A 7,745-nucleotide genomic window follows, 5' to 3' on the forward strand; every position below is an offset into this window, starting at 1 on the left:
TATATATATATATACGAAAAAATATCAAAACAATATATGACGCATTTTCACAGTTGTGTCAGGCTCTTGTGCGGCTGTGTGGTCTTGTGGAATGACACTTGTTTCGGATCGGATGGTCCTCGTCGCATAGTTGAGTCCTTGGAAAAGGAAATATTTACTCACATTCTCTCATTTTTCTCATGTGTAAAATAAGTACCTGGCCTTCGACAGCGTTGTCTTTGTCGAAAAAAATTGTAATATCGCCTAGCAGGTGTCATGTCTCGTTCTACATGCAGCGTGTTGCTGTTGGTCAGGGACCCTTTGTATAGTGCTCTGAGCACGTTTAGTGGATATTGCGCAATATAAAATTCAAGCTCAAGTTTATTCGTAATGCTTTGCCAATCTTTAGTAGGCCATATTATATGAAACGAAATCGCTATTTCTTATGAGAAAAGTCAAATGTTCGACGATCTTTTTGTGTCACAATATGTGTCACTGACATTACCCAGTTTTCTCATTCACACCTAAGTTGAGAGGGGTAACGTGTTTGTATGAGTGTGTATGTGCGTGCGCGCGCGCGCGTGTGTGTTGTGTGTGTGTGTGTAAAGTGTGCATAGTTGAGTCCTTGGAAAAGGCTCTTTATCTAAAATGAGTATCTGCCAGTTAACAGCGTTTTCTCTATCGGAAAAAAAAAATTGTAATATCGCCAAGCAGACGTAATGTCTCGTTCAATACGTTACGTGTTGCTGTTGGCCAGGGACCCTTTGTTAAGCGCACGTTTAGTGGATATTGCTTTATATAAAATCTCAATTTTTTTAAAAATGTCAAACAAAAGGAAAAGAAATTAACCAGTTAACTTCCGCAATCTGGAAAAACACCTATTTAAAAATTTGGCCAGAAAAACCGTCCTTCAAATCTTGATCGATGTAAATGACCCTCATCTTAGAACAAATCAACACCTCTCAAACCTGGGTCTTAAGGAATTCTTTAATAAATATTATTAAATGTTTTTTTGAAAACAGATAATTAAACAATACCCAAAAATAATTTAAATAATATAATAAAAAATAAAAAGAGAAAACAACGAAAGAAAAAGAAACAAGAAAAGCTTTATTTATTTTTGGCAAAATAAACAGCTAATGTGACAAACTAATTATTCACGGGTAATTGCTCGATCAGGTCAGTTTTATCCGGTTTCTTGATGTCTACCCAAAAAGTAAGCACAGCAATAAACACAACATTCAATCAACCGTATCCCTCTCTTTCCCCCCTCCCCCTCCTCTCTCTCTCTCTCTCTCTCTCTCTCTCTCTCTCTCTCTCTCTCTCTCTCTCTCTCTCTCCCTGACTCTCATTCTCTCCATCAATCTATTTTTTTTCTCTCCCTTTCTCTCCATCTCTATCTCTCTTCCACACACACTCTCTCAGTTTTGTGTGTTGGTCCGTTATACTTCCGGATGGCAATGTTATGAGCTTCTTAGCCAAGCGCATACTATCTATAGGGTTTTAATAGCAGACGATGCGTATCTATCTTGATATGGTCGTGTCAATTCCGTAATATCCTCTCCCTCATAATGTTTGTAGATAGTTCGAAGATGACGTCACACAGGTCTTTGTTATTGTTTTTTGCCATCCGCGTTTATAAGTAATGCTCACTGAACTGTATTAACCCGACTATAAACGTTCATGGATACACACAGTTTGGTGTGTTGGTTCGTTATACTTCCGGATGGCAATGTTATGAGCTTCTTAGCCAAGCGCATACTATCTATAAAGAATAGAATTTGGCACGGTTTTTGCAGTTGTCTTTATTCAGATGTGATTTCTTCTCATTAAATTCTCTCAGACTATTAGCTTTTTGTGTATTTGTACGATTGATAAAGCGGGAAGAAATGGTGTGTATTTTATTTAAACACATACCATCAATACACAAATGCAATGTTTACCGACTTGACATTTAGTTTAAAACCCACATACGGAAGGAGCCCCTGAGTTTCATGTCTCCATATTTTCACTTTTGTCTCCGCTTATAGTCTTAACTGGACGAATTCATGGAAATGTATGTACTTAAAGGGACTTATACTTTAACCAAAATACTCACAACATCCGCCAGCCAGATATACCGTACCAACACACCAAACTATGTGTAACCTTGAAACAGTTACAGAACAGAGATATATAGATTGATATCGCTAAGTGAGAACAATTCATAACAATGGCTGGCTAAAAACAACAACAGAGAGCTGAGTGGCGTCAATTTCATTCCTTCTATACTTGGAAGTGGATGTCACTCACAGCACTAACAGCCAATGACATATGTTCTGCCCCCCCCCCACCCCCGCTTGTCCTTTCTCCCTCACATATTATTTACATGGCAACAAAAAGTTTAAAGCAGTAAAAATAATGATTGCCAAATTAGCACTTATATTTTATACGTATCATTATTCTTCTTATCAATAATCAATATTCTTATAGTCTTAACTGGACGATTTCGTGGAAATGTATGTACTTCTTATCAATAATCAATATTCTTAATAGTCTTAACTGGACGATTTCGTGGAAATGTATGTACTTCTTATCAATAATCAATATTCTTAATAGTCTTAACAGGACGATTTCGTGGAAATGTATGTACTTCTTATCAATAATCAATATTCTTAATAGTCTTAACTGGACGATTTCGTGGAAATGTATGTACTTCTTATCAATAATCAATATTCTTAATAGTCTTAACTGGACGATTTCGTGGAAATGTATGTACTTCTTATCAATAATCAATATTCTTAATAGTCTTAACTGGACGAATTCGTTGAAATGTATGTACTTCTTATCAATAATCAATATTCTCAATAGTCTTAACTGGACGATGTCGTGGAAATGTATGTACTTCTTATCAATAATCAATATTCTTAATAGTCTTAACTGGACGATTTCGTGGAAATGTATGTACTTCTTATCAATAATCAATATTCTTAATAGTCTTAACTGGACGATTTCGTGGAAATGTATGTACTTAAAGAGACGTTCCAATACATGGAATGGAATGTCATTCACAACACTAAGAGTCATTGATTGGCCTTTGCGCTGCCGTTGGTACTCTGAATGTTTTGTTTTATTTTCTAATTTGGCCAGAAAACTCGATTTTCAAATATCGGTCCATTAAAACTAAACTTTCTAAAGAAAAAGAAAAAAAAACAACTTTCAAGCCTGGGACTTTCTTTGTTCCCGGTATGAGAGTCTTGGACAAGAATAGGGTCAAATTAATTAATCGATATTTGAAGGACGAATTTTCTGGCTATAATCTTTTAAAGTTGTGAAGTCGATCATTTTTTTCTGACCTCCCTGTGCACCCAGCAGTGGTTGGGTAGCTGGGTCTGTTAGATATTTGGAAAGTACTAATGTCCTATCCAAAGGGTAGCGAGCAATTGCACACTATAGAAACCGAGATAAACTTCGGCTCCATGAATCTAATGGCTCTGGGGAATTACTATCTCAGCGATGTCTGTCAGATAAAGTTGTAATATCGCCTAATAGGCGTCATGTCTCAACTTATATATTAAAGGTTGCTGTTGGCTGGGGTCCTCTTCCGAAGCGATTTGAGCACATTAACATAATATCATTGCTCTATCTAAATACCCACTATTTACTGACACCAGAATGAGAAATAATGGATGATTATGAAATGTCCAGTATGCCTGGATCGGATTTTATTCAGCAGGATTCGACTCTGTGACCTTTCGACTGATATGTCATTGACTGGACTCTCGACCGCTTGGTTGTTGCTCTTTGTCAAAGTCTGTAACAACAACCCTGTCGTGCTCACTGACAAATACAAAAAAAAAGTATTTATAATTTTGGCCAGAAAACTCATCCTTTAAATATCGATTGATTTTAAATGGCCATCATTTTGTAAAAAAAAAAACCCTCTTAAACTCAGGACTTCGCGGATGACTTCTCTGAAGGCCCAGGTTTGAGAGTTATTGACAAGATGATGATCATTTTATAGATCGATATTTGAAGGGCGAGTTTTCTGGCCAAAGTTTAAAAAAGTGTTTACATCAGTACCACAGATTACAAAGTTTTGTGTTTTATAGTAAAGGTAAGAAATTAGGTTGAGGTTTTTGTCAGTCAGTGCTCGCTGCCAACGTGCGGGCCTACGTTGAAAACCGTTCATCGCTTGTTGTTTTCTAGGTCGAGTTAAAGGTGAAATATTGTTGTAGGAAGAGAAACGTGCATAGGTCGTGTGTGATATCGCATTTAATTTAAAAATCTATTATTGTCGCTGTTGTTGCTAGAATTGTTGTTGTTGTTGTTGATGATGACGATGTTCTTGATAATACTATTGTTATTGCTATTGTTGCTTTTGTTATAATTAATTATTGTTTTTGATACTATTGTTATAATTATAGATAGTAATTGCTCTTGGTACTATTGTTATAATCATAGTTATTGTTACCTTAACGGTTGTTATGATAACAGTTATTGTTATTATTACTCTTGTTATGATAATAGTTATTGTTATTGTGCTGTTGTTAGAATTATAGTTATTGTTACTGTTACTGTTGTTCTGATTATAGTTAGTATTATTATTATTACTCTTGTTATACTTACCGTCATTGTTATTGTTTCTCTTGCTATAATTATATTTATTGTTACTGTTACTGGTGTTATAATTATGGTTATTGTTATTCTTGTTATAATGATTATTTGTTTTTTTTTAGTGTTAATGGTGTTATGTTCATGGTTATAATTATTGTCATTGTTGTTATAATTATGCGGGTTATTAGATTTGTAAATATATAGATAGTTTGAAGTTGACGTCACTCAGGTCTTTGTTGTTGTTTTTTGCCATCCGCGTTTATGAGTAATTCTCACTGAACTGTATTTACCAGACTATAAACGATTATAGTTACACACAGTTTTGTGTCTTGGCCAATTATACTTCCGGATGGCAATGTTGTGAACTTCTTAGCCAAGTGCATACTATCTATACACGTCAATGTCGACCAAAAAGAACGTATTAATTTTATTTTGGTGCAGTTATTTCCTTTGATAAGAAGTAAAGTCTTTTAACGAAGGATATAAAATATGTCAACAAGAAATTTTAAAAAAGGAGTAGAGAAGTGCAAGAAGACAATAGAGAATAAAAATTATATGCCGCGATGGGAGCTGAATCCGGGACTTGATTTGTACGGCGTCCTTTGTCTGGCTGAGAGAGTGGCTTTCTGCAACCGACACTATCCACTGCTAAAAACAAACGGTTTCAAACGTAGAATTCATCTTGGGTTATTATTGCAACTTTTTGAGGTCACGAGGTCAACAAACAAACAATGCGAAAATATTGGCGATTTTGCTCTTTTTAGCTTTGAATTCTAATCTCAACGCAAACATGTAACACAGAGACGATTGACCGATAAATTTTTGATCAATCAAAACATGGGGTTTGTGACACAGCCCCTCACAAACATACTTGTTTACAAACAATAGATAGAATGAAGTTGACGTCACTATGGTCTTTGTTATTGCTTTTTGCCGTCCACGTTTATGCGTAATTATCACTAAACTATATTAACTAGACTATAAACGTTCAAGGTTACACATAGTTTTGTAATTTCGTCCGTTAAACTTCCGGATGGCCATGTTGTGAGCTTCTTAGTCAAGCGCATATTATCTATAAAAGTTTTAGGTTTCAAATTCATGTAAAGTGTGCTGATAGATTGATTAAGTGGGTAGAACAGGTGAGTATTTTAAATAAACCCATATCAATCAAGTGTAATTCACTTAGTTTAGCAATACCTGCCATTGTTTACAAAGTATTGACTGTCCGAACTGTCCGAATCATGTCAAAGGGCGTGGTTATGTTCCGTTCCATTACAAGTTAGACATTGAGTAAGCCCCAATATTAGTAAGGCTTTCGGGTGGCTCGGCGGTACCGTGTCTCGTCATATATCACAAAAGTCAAGCGATGTAAGCGTAGTCAGTGGCCGGATGGGTGACAGTGATCGTGAGACTTTGTATCCTTGGGTAAGGCACTTAACAAACATTAATCCCCTCTACTCAGGTGTGAATGTATGCAGTGAAGGATATTGTAAGAGTGTTAGCACAAAAAGGGCGCCTAACGGGCGCCTGGTAGGCCTACTGTATGAAAAGGAAATGTGGTTCTATTTGGTCTGTTGGGGAGGGGGGGGGGGAATAAATGAACCATTTTGAAGCGCATTGAGCATGGTAAATCATCATTGGAAATGCGATATTCAAATGTTCATATCATTTATTCATTTAATATTAAGGGACTATAAGTTCATGTTGACAAGAAATGAAAGGAGCAGAGTAGTGTGAGAAGACCATAGAAGATAAATAACAGCTTCAATAAGGATAAGAATACTCCAAAGGTCACAATTCTACAAAGGGAAATAATTAAATATCCCCTTGAGACGGTAACGGTAATGCCATCTCTGGCAATGCTTAAACTGACACAAACAACAAAAAAACCCTCCATAACATCTCTCTCTCTCCCTCTCTCTTTCTCTCTCTCTCTCTCTCTCTCTCTCTCTCTCCCTCTCTCTTTCTCTCTTTCTGTCCGTCTGTCTGTCTCTCTCTCTATCTCTCTCCCTCTCTCTCTCTCTCTCTCTCTCTCTCTCTCTCTCTCTTTCTTTCTTTCTTTCTTTATCTCATTCTTTCTCTCTTATTTTCTCACTCACTCATTCTCTCTCTCTATTTTTATCCCTCCCTCTCTCTCTCTCTCTCTCTCTCTCTCTTTCAGCCTCCCTCTATTTTTGTCTCTTTCCCATCCCCTATCTTCTTCCCCCCCCCCTCCTCCTCTCTCTTTCTGCCTCTCTCGATCTCTGTCTTTCTTTTTGTCTTTCTCTCTTTCTTCTTCTCGTTCTCCCTCTCCCTCTCTCTTTCTCTCTCTCTCTCTCTCTCTCTCTCTCTCTCTCTCTCTCTCTCTCTAATTCCTTATGAATTAAACAGTAAAACGATCAAAAATATAATATTTTACATTTTATCCCAACAAAATCAACAATTTCAATCGCTCATCCTAATAATGTAAAATCAAAATATTGGTACAAATCCCATATTTCTAGCTTTAAATTCAACTTTTACTAATAAAGCCGTCCCAATCAACGTGTACTTATTTGTAGGCCTGATAGCCCAAATTGTTGTGGGTTAATTGTTGTCATGAAAATACTCTAAAACCAACACAAAACATGTTACAACAACGTTAAATCAAGTCCATTATTGCTTCCAGTTATCAGACCTGCAGATATGTGCACGTCGGTCGGGATATAGAACTGTTTTGAACTGACATAGAAAAGGATATTTTGGTATCTAGACTAGTAGTATCACAGAGTAGGTCCGTGATAGTATTAAGGCCAACCAAAACATAAAACATTACTCTCACCTAGTGACATAACCCACCAAGGACAAAGGCACAAAGGTCGGATCTTTTCACCTGAAGAAAACGTAAATATCCGGCAGGAACATAATTATTGGGGGTTGGCGGGGGGGGGGGGGGGGGGGGGGGGGGGGGGCTCTGTGGTGGATTTTATGTGCATTGACAACAATATATTTGAAAGTATAGTATTATATCACTCTATTTATATATCTATCTATCTATCTATCTATCTATCTATCTATCTATCTATCTATCTATCTATCTATCTATCTATCTTTGTGAGAGAGTTAGAAACGGAGAAAGAAAGAGAGAGAGAGAGAAAGAGAGAGAGAGAGAGAGAGAGGGGGAAGGGGGGGGAGGGGGGGGGGCTCTGTGG

The sequence above is a fragment of the Berghia stephanieae genome, chromosome 4 (genome assembly GCF_034508935.2).
Source record: "Berghia stephanieae isolate SIO BIC M18660-M18661 chromosome 4, UCSD_Bste_1.3, whole genome shotgun sequence".
Lineage (NCBI taxonomy): Eukaryota > Metazoa > Mollusca > Gastropoda > Nudibranchia > Aeolidiidae > Berghia > Berghia stephanieae.